General features: G+C 40.1%; 1 long non-coding RNA gene across 1 annotated transcript in view; it reads left to right on the forward strand.

The window, feature by feature from the left end:
• The window catches only part of LOC119483147, a 215,800-nt gene that overhangs the window by 21,070 nt on the left and 181,408 nt on the right, over window positions 1-13,322 (forward strand). The window contains exon 3 of the long non-coding RNA XR_005205630.1: window positions 5,227-5,350. This is a non-coding gene — a long non-coding RNA (uncharacterized LOC119483147). The remainder of the gene's footprint in view (window positions 1-5,226; window positions 5,351-13,322) is intronic.

Below are 13,322 nucleotides of genomic sequence, written 5' to 3' on the forward strand. Positions count from 1 at the left end.
TTGTGATGGAGCTGTGTGTGCACAGTACTGTATGTTGAAGGTCTATAAATAAAATATAAGTCTATCTGCGCTCTCTGTACCTTTAGTGGATGTTGTGCCCCAGATAACATCAGGAATGATCTCCTCTAGTAAGGCTAAAACATACAAAGGCTGAAAGGTAGCTAAATAAAATTGCACAAATGAGGATGAGCAATTTGTCCTGCTTTTATTGTATGAGTAAGACCACGGCAGAAAAGTCAGAGATTGTTGTCCGTTAGAGTCAACTGCATGCTTTCTCCTGTCGACATCAGAGGAGTTGCTTGATCTCCGAGCAACTAGCTGTCCATCCAGTGCCGGTCTGTTTCAAATAAGATGGCTTCCTCTGCACACACTGATCTATAAGTTCCGCTTTCCACTGCGTGATTTGGCTCCAATCCCAAGAAGAAGCATTGTTTGAAATGTAATGTCTGTTTGGGTGGAGCCCTAAAAGCAGCGTCTCGGAGAGATTCGCTGTGAAGTTCAGTCATCAGAGAACGGATGGATGTGAGGAGACAGCTGGAGTGATGCAAGCACACACACACACTAACACACACTGTGGTCCTCAGGGATAGTATGCACTATGCCAGGTAGGACAAACACACAATTCACGCATGCGCAGTGGCGTACACATATCCACAGGCCCCTTAGGCTGACATACATAGAGCTAGGGCTAGTTCAGCTGGGGATGAGAGCTGACTGAGCTGAGCCAAGAAAATACAAGGACACAGGCGGCAAATTAATCTATAGTTTGTAGGAAAACAGCCTTGTAAAGGAAACATAGTATTAAATATGCTTAGGTGTGGTAAATATACAAGGAGTTCAATGTCAGAATTATAAATAAATTTAAATATTGGATCAAAGCTGTTATATTTGGTCTGCCCAGGTATCCAATGAACCTCTGTTATCATTATCCAAACAAGATGGAGCCAGTGGTTTCCCTTTCTTCCTCGTTCAAATGAATGATATCCAATCGGCTTGATCTATTCCCAGGAGCATTCGTTCAACGGATCCTTCTCTTCCTGTTCCAAACAGAAAATATGCTCACGGTCCTCTGCTCTCAGAGTTCCCATGTTTATAGATGAGGTTGACTCAGGACATGCTCATGTACTTGGGACACATCTCTTAACACCCAATACCCGTTTCTAACACGCCATGATGCCAGCAAGCAAACAAGCAAGTATTGAATTACCTTCAGTGCTCTCAAACGGCCCTAACCACCTCATGCATCAGCGGACAGGACAAGTGATGTGTTGCTTGCTTGAAAAATTGGACTTTCACTCTATTTTTGCAGCATCTCACAGACCTGCTTCACCTCCAAGCCTGCCAAAACCACCAGCCCACAGTCAACCCTACCTGCCACAACATTTCCAGGATCTGACTCTTAAACCTGTGGACATGTTGGGCTAGAAAACACCTTTCTTCAAAGGGAATATGAGTCTGTCTAAAAAACTAAAAAACACTCCTTTCTGCATGGAACCAGTAGACACTATAAATAACACACACTGTAAGTGATGGGCAGTAAAATCCACAGTCCCCTTTCTCTGCAAAAATCTTTCTTCTTCGCAGTGAGGGTTATCCAAATCAAGTCTGTTTCTTAGTCCCGGTAGCTCGTGTGGGTTTATTACGGGTAACTTTTGGTCTAGCAATCCCACTCCAACAGGGGATATTCCTCCGCTGTGGTATGGACAGGAAACGCTATCCGAGGAGACAAAAATAATGAATTTCATACTAGGGCTGCAAGTAATGATTATTTTCATTGTTGATTAATTTGTGGATTATTTTCTCAATTAGTTGTTTGGTCTATAAAATGTCAGAAAATGGTGAAAAATTTGTGTTTCTCAAAGACCAAGATGACGGCCTCAAAAGTCTTGTTTTGTCCTTAACTCAAAGATATTCAGGGTTTTTTGTTTTCAGTTCAGAGAATTTTTACTTTTTCTCTTTACTCAAACTGATTAATCGATTATTAAAATAGTTGACTATCAATTTAATAGTTGACAACTAATCGATTAATCGTTGCAGCTCTATTTCATACTCAAAAAGGCTATAACTTTGGAAGATACTCAATTAATTTAACACATGTTTGCATGGAACTATGGATTTTGTCCCACATTTCTTAGTATTGAGTGTTGTATTAAGAAAAAAAATCCAAATCTATCCTTTAAGAGTGGTCATTTTTGTCTGCTCTTGCCACATGTTAGCTCGTTCGCTGTATTTTGGGAACAGGTGTAAGGTTGTATTGTGAAGTGCAACGTGGGGAGCATGAGTCAGCATGAGTCACACTGACTGCTTCTGCTGTTAAACAAGAATAAAACTGTGAGAGCAGACCAAATTTGTATTAGTTATTAGCTTCTTTTTCTTCTTCCATTTCAGGGAAATAAGGATTGCACTCTTTTTGTTGTTGTTGGAAGTCACATTATTAACAACCATAAAACAAACCTCCTGCCCACAATGACTAACTATAGCACACTGCCTCTGAAGGATTATAATTTCTCCACGCAAAACAAGGAATCATTTTTCTCCAGCAAGTCCCTCAGGGCTCAGTACTTGGACAAGTAATATTGTGGCTTTTTAGGCTCCACTGTATGTGTCCACCTTGTTTTTGTTATCTTGCAGTGTATGTGCTTATTACCCAATGTAAAATGATAGATATCAGAAAGTGATGTATTATTTGGCTCCAATACCCTCAGAAAGTGTTTTAAACAGTTAACGCGTTTCAAGCAATCAGTTAAAGACTTTGACTTTGACCCTGGATTCTCCTACAGTATAAGTTCCCAGGGCATCATTGTTCCATCTCAGTAATAAGCTTCCAAGTTAAGAAACGTATTAACATTAGGTTATGCTAAGAAAATGGAGCAATGCACACTCTCCCACACAGGTTTCTGGCCCGTATCACAACATTTTGTGAAATGCTTGTTCTCTCTTCTTTTCGGTACTCTTTTCATCTTTATTCATCACCCCTGTTCTTTGTTAAGCACTTAGTGCTTAAGAGCACTTTATGAATAAATTTAACTCAAGTTAACAAGCACATCTGCTCTTTTATTACTACACTAACCTTTCCACTTTTTGCTCTCCCTCCATACATGTCTTGTTAGAGAGGTTGTGGCGAAGGTCCAGAAGTATCACGAGGACGACATCGCCCCAGTTACCCCTCGTCACTGATCCTCCTCTCTGCAGCATTCCTATTCTTTAAAGAAACTATTCCACAACCTTGTCAGATTCAGCTATTGCTAGAAGATTACTTTTTTTCATCCTTTGTAGTCAGAATGCACACAAGCATTGAGCATTAGGTTTTGTAGATTACCAGAAATGAAACCCTATCACGGATGCGTGGTAGGATAGAATGGATAAAATACTTGAAATACCAGTGTTGAACGAGTCTGTGCAACATCAGGGAAATGAATGCTTGGTACAGTCAGAACATAAAAAATGACATGTCGTTGCTACAACTTGAAATATGGCTGTTTTAACTCGGCTACCGTAATGTTACTTTGTCTTGCAAATTTCTTGCTCACTTTAGACAAAGCATTGTAGCCGGCGCCATACGATGCACATCAAAACACCCCTGCTGATTGTTTTCTATTTAAAATCTTGCACACCGGCTGTGTCTTGACACACGTCAACTATTAAAAAAAAACGAGTGTGCTACGGGCACCGTTATGTGACTGTGTTGGACTAAAAGGATGGAGTTTAACTTCCTCAGCTGAGGCGGAAGAAGAACAAAAAGAGGCACATACCTAAGCTGTGACAATGAACACTTAAAATATTGTTTCAAGCCAGCAGACAGAAAAAAAATGATTAGGGCTCAAACTGATGATTATTTTTAACCATTTCTTCAATAGTTTAGTCTACAAAATGACAGATAATATAGAAAAATGCCCTCCATAATACCAAGTCTGAGATTGTTGCTGTTTTGCAGGCCTGAGTATTCAAATCCAGATTAAACATCATGTATGCGGAGTGTAATTTGGTTGATAGGTATGGGAGGTGCCCTAATATCCCTCTTAACGTCAGCACCCACCTTGCTATAAAGACACTCATCATGTTCACAACAGAACCAGGAGCTTTGATGCTCCCACGTCACTGCAAATCTGGATAAATCACTTTAAAAGAGCGCTGCTTAAATTGTTGAAAGTATATAATCTCCATTAGCAGCCCAGAGGGGGCAGTGTGTCGCTGTGCGGGGGATGCTGAGCCCCAGGTCAGGGGGAAACTGCAACATTTATCCCCTCTTACATCACCTCTCGTCTTGACAAAGTGCACTGAGCGCTTCGGGGGCATACTAATTCGCCTGATGTGTATTAGCTCCCCATATCTGCCATTCAACACAATGACAGTAATTTGGCAGAAAGGTGAAAACAAGTCTAGACCCAATCGCAGACATCCAGTCAGCACAGAAGCTGATATTTAGCTCAGGATCTCTGCTTGTGAAGACATAGGACAATGCACAAATACAAAGAACAGTTTACATACACAAAAGGGACACATGCACACACACACAGGCAGAGAATGAGAGTGATTATTGCCACTTTCTTGACTTGATCATCTCGCATATCTGCTGTAATTCGACCCATTTAGAAGGTTGGAAATAGATGTGTGTTATTTGTTTGTTGCGTAGATAATCGATTTTCAATTTTGGTATTTGGATATTAGTTGTTTTTTTTTTAACCCCAACAAAGAGGCATCAAAAAACACCAAACCTTTTGGAAAATGCTTCTTATTCAATAACAATAAAAAACAACAACTGTAGAACCACAGAATCTTTAAAAATGAATGCCTTTAATTAAACCGAATGACACATGTTGCAGCGCTATGTCGTCCATCTCGGCCGAGAACTGAGAAATGTCTGACTGAGTCCGTCACAAGTAGGGGTGTCACAATTCTTAAAATCCACAATTTGATTTGAAGATTTCATTTTGATTTTCAATTTAATCACAGTATGCCATTTTTGAACCATGGAGTCTTGAATCGCGAAGATCAACAGATCGTTGGTTTTATGGCCTGACATCGGTCATTTACACTTTCAAATTCTTCTTTAAAAAGAGAGGCTATCGAGTGTGATATTTTTTTGGAATGTATCACACTAAGACCATATGTGCAAGATACTTAACCCCAAAATTGCTCCCGAAGGCTGAGCCATCGGTGTGTGAATCTCCTGCTTTCCTGTTTGCAATTTCAAATATCTACTTTATGTTACTGTTTTGCTTTCAGCTGCACAGGAGTCGTGTTAAGTGGCTGCTGATGGAAACCAAACACTTCCTGGACACCTGCGGCCCCGGAGCGAAAGCTGGACTGGCGAGGCCAGACACAAAGTCATCCAACGCTAAAGGTCAAAGTAAGTGCTCTACAGATATTGACAGTCATCTTTTCTTGAAAAATGTCTGGTGTAATTGGTAACACCGGAGTTGCCACGAGTTTTCTAACCGCTGTGAAAGGCTTAGGGTTAGGCTCCTGGTAAGATACGCTGTGTTGTCTTTAAAGTGCTGTTGTTTGGTTTTTTTCTCCTTTGGACGCTCGCATGTAGTCGGGGGCGAAGAGAAAGAAAAATTATTGGAGAGTCACTGATCCGATGGTTGAAATCAGAAGCTTTATTTCGATAGATTTTCGATTTAGAATCAAAATCGTGATACCCCTAATCCCAAGTCATGTCACGGAGACGAGCCAAGAGCCCTCGTCGCCGTTGCTTGTGTCAGAGCGAAAACTACGCGAGGCTCGGATAAAAAGGGCTGAGAGGAAGCCTTTGCAAGCCATTACCGGTGGTGCATATTGCACAGATACAGCAGCCTGAAAACGCCGCTGTTTAGGGTGAGAGGGCCCGCAAGACGCTGAGCGCAAATGGATGCGTGTGCAGACTCATCATGACACATTTATGTTCGAAAAAGCATGTGTGGGTGAAGACTCTGAAGCTTTGAATATTCGCTGTTGACTACTACTGAAGCTCCGGAGCCCAAAAATGGTGTTCGGTACAGCCCTAGTGTGTTGTAATGTCACATACACTGCATTTTTGTATTTGCTGACATGTAAATATCTAGCTGCCTAAAATAGGGCTCATGCTAGCTTGCAGACTGTTAAATACAAGGTTAAATATTTTCCTAAGAGGGATGATACACGACACAGCAATTTGCAATGCGTCTTGGCAGTCATAGCTCCAGGGGATTGATCCCTGTGTCACAAAAGCAAATTTTTGAGACAAGAGAAACCTATTTTTTTTCAGTCAAATGTCTCATTCAGCATTTCAATTTCAAACATGTTTGTTTCTAGTGCAGATTGTAATTCCCACACATCATTGATATTCACTCTTGAAAGCAAATAGTTCAAGGAAACATTTGGCTCCACAGAGACTTACTTACTGAATATACCCTTCATTTTCAAGAGGCGGCATCTGACTCAGAAAAACGCCTTGTCACCGGTGGCTCCGTGAGCCCGTATGGGGCTCAGTGCCTCTTTTAGACTTTTTGTCATGCCTGCAGTAAGGGCCATTACAAACCTGATTTATTCGGCATGCTGCTGTGAGCACACCCATCTGTGAGCTGCCTGTAAAACTGATTCGTGCAAAGGATCAATTTCCATCTGATGGTTTCTATTTGTCTGTGTTCCTGCTCGCTAAGAATAAGTGTTGCAAGAAATGTGAAATGGGATCTCATTTTCAGCATGGATCCATCATATGCTGCACGCGTTGGCTTGATATAGTATCATTATTGTACATCAGCCATCTAATTTTAGCTTTGTCTCTCTTCCGAAATACAAATCGCATCTTCTGCTTCACTGCATGGTGTCTCGCTCCCAACCACAGACACATTTTCAGGATTTTTCATTTGTTTAGTGTCATCGTTTGAAAATAAATATTCATTGTGTTGTAGTATATTGCAGATTTATGTGTGCATGAGCACTAGAAAACCAGGCAAACAAACTTTAAAAGCCCAAGTCCATGACAGGATGGTTCATTCAAGTTCCATTTGCTGCTATCTTGGTGCATTAGCATCCTTCAAATGCAGGCTGGTATCTCTGCTTTTGTCTTTTTGTCTCACTCCCTCTCCCCTCTCCAGTGCCAACTTCAAACTCTCGGCGCCCACATGCAATAGCACAAAAAAAAAACTAAAACCAAGATGTCTGGTTTATTTTCACTCTCAGAAACATGACAGATGAAAAATAGAGGGAGAGAGAAAACATTCTAGGCAGCGGCGACAGCTTTGGAGCTTTGGAGAGCCCACTGCAACCAATCTCGGCTTCACAGGCGTGCAGTGGTGCGCTGTGGGAAGTCCGGGTGGCGCGCTGTCGTGTTTCAGGAGGAGAGGGAGAGAATGAGAGAAAATGGCAGCAAATGAAGTTGGCGGGCTGCGGAGTATTGTTCCCTCCCGCTCCCAGTAATGAACAGACTGGGGAAATTGGTCCCCGGTGGGCCCCGAGCCTTCTCTTTCTCATCTGTCAGGTGTGTTCGCCACACATGGAAACGCACAAATACCTGTGCACACACATGCATGAAGATTGCCCGCACGCTCTGGCGTACACTCGAGCATGCGCATTGTAAAGAAGCCTTCCTCTATGACAGACTGAATTCAGCAGACAGGGTCTTCTTTCATCCCTTTGTGTCTGTGTATCGGGGGATGTCCTGTGCATCTTCACATTCAATTACAGTACAATGCCCTTATACTGGTCAGCTGCAGATGGAGATGGATGAGGGTACACAAGATCGGCTATTAGGGCCTACGTTCAAACCTAACCTGCCCGTGATATATCTGGCTCTTACCTCATGTACCTCAGTGTTTATTGACCTCTGCTACCTTCTGAGCCTGAAATAGTTTGTTAGTAATGCTCATCCATAAATAATAATACAGTGTTCCCTGATAATGCTACATTGTGAACAACAAATCTGTGTTGAAATCATAGAAATAAACAAAAGAAACCTTGCTGTTAAAAAAAGAAAAAAAAATCCACCGACCGGTCATTATTTTCTTACCGTCTGAGCATCTGTCTTGCACAGACGTGATCATAGTCTCATGAAGCGAGAGAGACTAAATGCCCTTGCTGCATCAACACCAATCCTCACCGCACAGATTTCATTTCAATAATCGAAGCTACAAGCTTGGTGTTGGTAAATAAATTCACGTGACCACTGATTGATGCTGTATTAACTCGTGTCAATGATGACCCCATGCTTTACCGTCCAGGGGATGCGCTGTGTTGAAAAATTATTTTCACCGGCGGCCGCCATTTTGACGAGATCCCATTTTGTTCATAGTCTCAATGAGTGAAGGGAAAATGTTAAAACTCTTCTCATAAAGAAAGCGAATGAGCATATTTCTCAAAATGTTGAACTATTAAATTTATAAAGTAGCTTATTTAAATTTTGTATGGATTAAATCATACTTTGAAATGTTCTTTTTTAGAGAGAAAAATGTGTGTATATATATATACTGTATATACAGTATGTGTGTGTGTATATATATATATATATATATATATATATATATATATATATATATATATATATATATATTACAAAATGTTGATTTGAATATAAATAAAGTTATTCTACAAAAAAAATATATTGATATTCTGATCAAACCCAAGTTTAACACTACAATTTCTCAAAAAGCACACATTTTATTGTGGAACCACTCAATTTCCCTGGGACCAACTCAAATGACTCACTACATTGCACACTTATCAACATCACTGATAACAGAAAAATATTTGACACATCTGCATATCAGCCTTAACAACAAATGTGCATAGATTACCTTAAAAAAGGTTTGTGATTTGCAGAACAGAGTGTTTATCTGGCCTAATGAAAGCTGCAAATGTCAGTATGTCTGGCTAACTAGCTTACAATCAACAGTTATAACCTGGTAATATTTCTAAAGGCAAGGGGCATGTGATTAGTGAACAACGTTATTTTGTGGGGTGACAGTCTGGAACATCCACTGTGTGGGAACCATGCTACTTTAGCTTTAGGATTTCATCATGTATGTATTCATCTTGTGTATTTAGAGGCTTCCCATTTTAAAACTGTTCATCTCAGAGTTTTCATTCACATATCTTGAGGTCAGAGGTCAAGGGACCCCTTTGAAAATGGCTTTATTTAGCGTTCTTCTTGACAAGCTAACATGACGTGGTTGTTACCAATCGATTCCTTAGGTTTTCTAGTTTCACATGATACCAGTAGAGTATCTTCTCTAGCTTTAAGACTGAGCCTGCTACAACGTCTGAAAGACAGAACAGAGGCCGAGATTAAGAGGTTAATAGTTTATATAATAAAAGATCAATACTTGACATCCGCGTATCGATACAATATACTACAATGTATAATACAATATCGCTAGCAAAAGTCGTCATTTAAGTCCATGAATGAGAAGCCTGCTTTTATTTACTCCGTATGAAATGTAGGACCTATTGTTTGGTAACTGTGTTACTGTTATCATTGTAAATTCCATATGTGCAAGAATGGAGAGCTTGATGTGGCAACAAGGGCTCAGCTAACGGTGAATTGCTCTCACCCCAGCCAATCACTTTCTCTCACCAGTCAGTGTGCTCCCCTCTGACATTAAACATTCATCCTTCATGCTAGGTGTTTCCAGTTTTTCGTTTCTTTCCTCAGGCTATTATAAAAGTGCTAATTCCTGAAAGAATTCATTTAAACTTTAATTGTGGCCAGTCTTAAGAGGATGACTCTAGAGTCACAGATGAATGCAAAGGCTCTATTAATACGTTGTTCCTCCTGCGTTATTATTCCTGTTCGTCTGTATATTTTATTCATGAGTCTTACCGTACTGGTGAGTGAAAGGGGATTTCAGCCTTGGTTTGAGAGTGACCGTGACTACAGGAGAGGAATGAAGCCTAGAAGAGGGGGAAAAAAACGTTTAAATGATGAGATGATCGTTGAGAAAAGAGGGCCCTTCAGAGCTACGCAAAGCCATGTTTCTTAATATATTGAGAGGGATTGTGGAACTGAAGTCGTTTCCGGTAACTCTTGATCCTCTGATTGCAGTAATTAAATTGCCCAATGGAGGAGTGAGAGCTTGGCCTTCACTTCCAGCTCTGTAATGTCCACCCCCTCTTTAACATGGCAAGCGTTATGACTCATAGGGCCTCATTACAAACAAGGCTGGGCCCTATATGTAAAATTAAATGAGTATTTCTCACTTCAAGCATGCATTGACCTCGAAACCTCTATTATTGTAGCAACCCGATGAGCAGAATCTAGATCCGTTCTATTGCTTTGTGTCTACAGTGAGTCTGTCTTTTTCTATTCCTCGACCTTTCTCCTTCCCCTCCTTTATCCTCCCCTCTTTTTCTTCTTCTTTCGCCCTTCTCTGAGTGGCTCGGCTTCACATCAATCACAGCAGTGTTTATTGTCAATGAAATATTTAGTACGAGAGGGCCTCTGTGCGCAGATTGCAGATTTCATCTCACCCCTGAAACAATACACGATGTGTGTTTTGACTGATTTAGATGCAGGATCTTGAGACTGAGAATCTTGATGGGTTTGCATGCTATTTCTGTGATTGGCCTGGGATACAGGTTCACATCTAAGCATTCACCTGGGATTGGACACAGCTGTCAACACGTAAATAACATGCCTTGAGGTGTTTAGTGTGTGGGTTATGGATATTGAAGAGGTAGACCTGTGCACCGGGCAAGCACAGAAATAAAAACGCACCGAACTAAACATGAAAGACCCAGTTTGCAAATCTGTCATCACAAATACAGCCAAATCTGAATTAATAGGATGCAACCTTTCTCATTAAGTTCCATAAACCTTGCCGTGATTTGATCTTTCCCAGAACACTTTCTTTTAACCTCCGCATTTAACATTTATAAGCAGTGCTGGTTTATGACATACATTTTAAGTGGTTATTAATGCAATTGTCAACAAGCAACAGCTCGTCTTATGAAGCACACCTAACTGTATAATTAATTACCTTTATAAATGGTTAATGAATGCTTGATAACACATAACACAGGTTTATGATTACAAACAGCATTTATTAACTGTTTACACACAGACACAAATCCTTCACAGGCAGCTTTAGAACTGTTCATACATGTGTTCATGTGGGGCTGTCAAAGTTAACACGATAATAACGCATTAACCCAAATTCGATTAACGCCACTAATTTCTTTAACACATTAACGCAACTTGCAATTTTTAGGTTGTAGCAGGCTCAGTTTTAGCTAGTTTTAAGCTAGAGTGAAGATAATGGCATCATATGATACTAGAAAATCTAAGGAATTAGAGGAATTAACTTGACAATTATGTGATTAATTGCGATTAAATAATTTCATATATATATATATATATATATATATATATATTATACATTACAACTATTTTTAATATGTAATTATGTTGTATTATTTTAGCATTCATTAACTGTTTTCACCAGTTATGCTTCATAAGTAAAATTATAGTGTTGACCGAGATATCCATCAATTCTCAACATTGTAAAAAAATGAATTAACAGTTTCATGACACACTGTATTTATATATTTAAGTATTTTTTCAAGGTTAGTTATCCTTCGGTATAAACTCTATATCAAAGTAGCTCTTTGTGTTGCATGGAGGCATACAGCATAAATTCTGTTAAATTTTTACAGAAAAATTGGGCATTCATGTAAGAGTCAGCATTTGATGTTTCGGGAGGAACCAAGGCCTCGTATTAAAAATTGGAGAGTATTCAAGTGGTAAGGAGAACACACGGCTAGGGAGACAGTGAGCAATTTAGTAGCCAAGTTTAATTAAAGTGCTGCTGCGGATGCATTGCACTGCAGTCTGAGTGGTCGGAAGGCAGTGCGTTAAAAAGGCTAACTAAAGCTGGTGCAAGGAGAGAACTCTATGAATCTGATCCAGATAAGTAGCCTATTGTGCATGTGTTCACAGATAAAAGCTGTGGCTTGTATGTTTAAGTGTCAGCAAATGAAGATAAAAAAAAAAGTGACAGATGAGAGAAATGCTGACTAAAATGCAGATAGTAAATTGTTGACTGTACATAATTATTGCTGAATAGAGCTGGTGAATGAGTGGCTTTTTTTAAAACACAGTATAGCCCAGACAATGAAAAACTAAAGGCCAGAAATCATGCACCTCAACAAACATCCTCAGATATAATAAATTATAGTCATTATGTGTCGTGACATGGTATAAATTTGACTTATTGCACCTTTTTGAATTGTCTATATTGTAATGGCTAGACAAGATGTCTACAATGATGCTTGTGGATAGAAGAGCTCAGACAGATAAAAACAAAGAGGCGTTCTTGCCATTATCTGCTGGTTTGCAAATATATGAAGTGCGTTGGTACGTTTCAAATGCCATTGTTTATTTTAGTAGTTTTGCCTCAGGAGTGTGAAGAGGCTCTACAATCCTGCTTTGAAATTATGGACCGGAACCAGCCCTGGTAAAGACGCTCCTATTGCTTTTTTTGTCTATATAAACTAGGAGTTTGGACACTGCAATTCTCTCGTAAACTTGGAAAACAATTTCCGAAACATAAAGCGTTGGATAACAATGGGCATTTAATGCTTCCTCAACAGAAAAAGGGGGCATTCATAGCATGGCGAAGGAGGAAGTCTGTCAAAAAAAAAAAAAGAGCCAGAGAAAATGATAATGGACGGAAAGAACGCCTACTGGGCTTAAATTGAAAATAAACTGCAGGGGACAGTGTGATACAGAGAGATGTGGAGTGGGTGGAGAAAGATCACTTGGCTATAAGCAGCCAGGCCAAATGGTGGAGGGGACAGACTGAATAAGCCAAACCGCTTTTAAACAGGTTTGACACAAGAGCCCCAGGCCATCTACTCACTGCACAGCTCAGTAGGCTGCCCCAATGGCAGCCCACCTACTGCCACCCACGCACCCTCTAATGGCACTCAAACTGCCCACATCTCTGCCTCCCTTAGGGCCCGCTGTATGCTCGCTGTAAAATGTAGACCTCCGACACGCTGTTGCACACAAAAGGCACAAATCATTTGCAGGAGAATTTGGAAGCACTTCTTCAAGTTCATACAGTGTACCCAGGTTTGCTAGAAAAAATTATAGTGGAACTTCCTTTTCTAGTTCTTTAACTTGCTTCACAACTCAAGGATAAAGTACTGTATAGCACAAATACACTGCCAGTTTTCAGTAAATTTAGCTCAAAAGCCAAAGCTCACTAATTACTGAAAAATATTATACATTGTTTGTTTAATCCACACACAAAACAATATACAGTGTTAATTAGTGAGCTTTCGAGGTCTCATATTTTTGGTTCTTGTCTTTATGTTAAGCTACGCATATTTCCCTTCTGCCTCTAGCTTTATACTTAAAG

The sequence above is a fragment of the Sebastes umbrosus genome, chromosome 23 (assembly GCF_015220745.1).
Source record: "Sebastes umbrosus isolate fSebUmb1 chromosome 23, fSebUmb1.pri, whole genome shotgun sequence".
NCBI lineage: Eukaryota > Metazoa > Chordata > Actinopteri > Perciformes > Sebastidae > Sebastes > Sebastes umbrosus.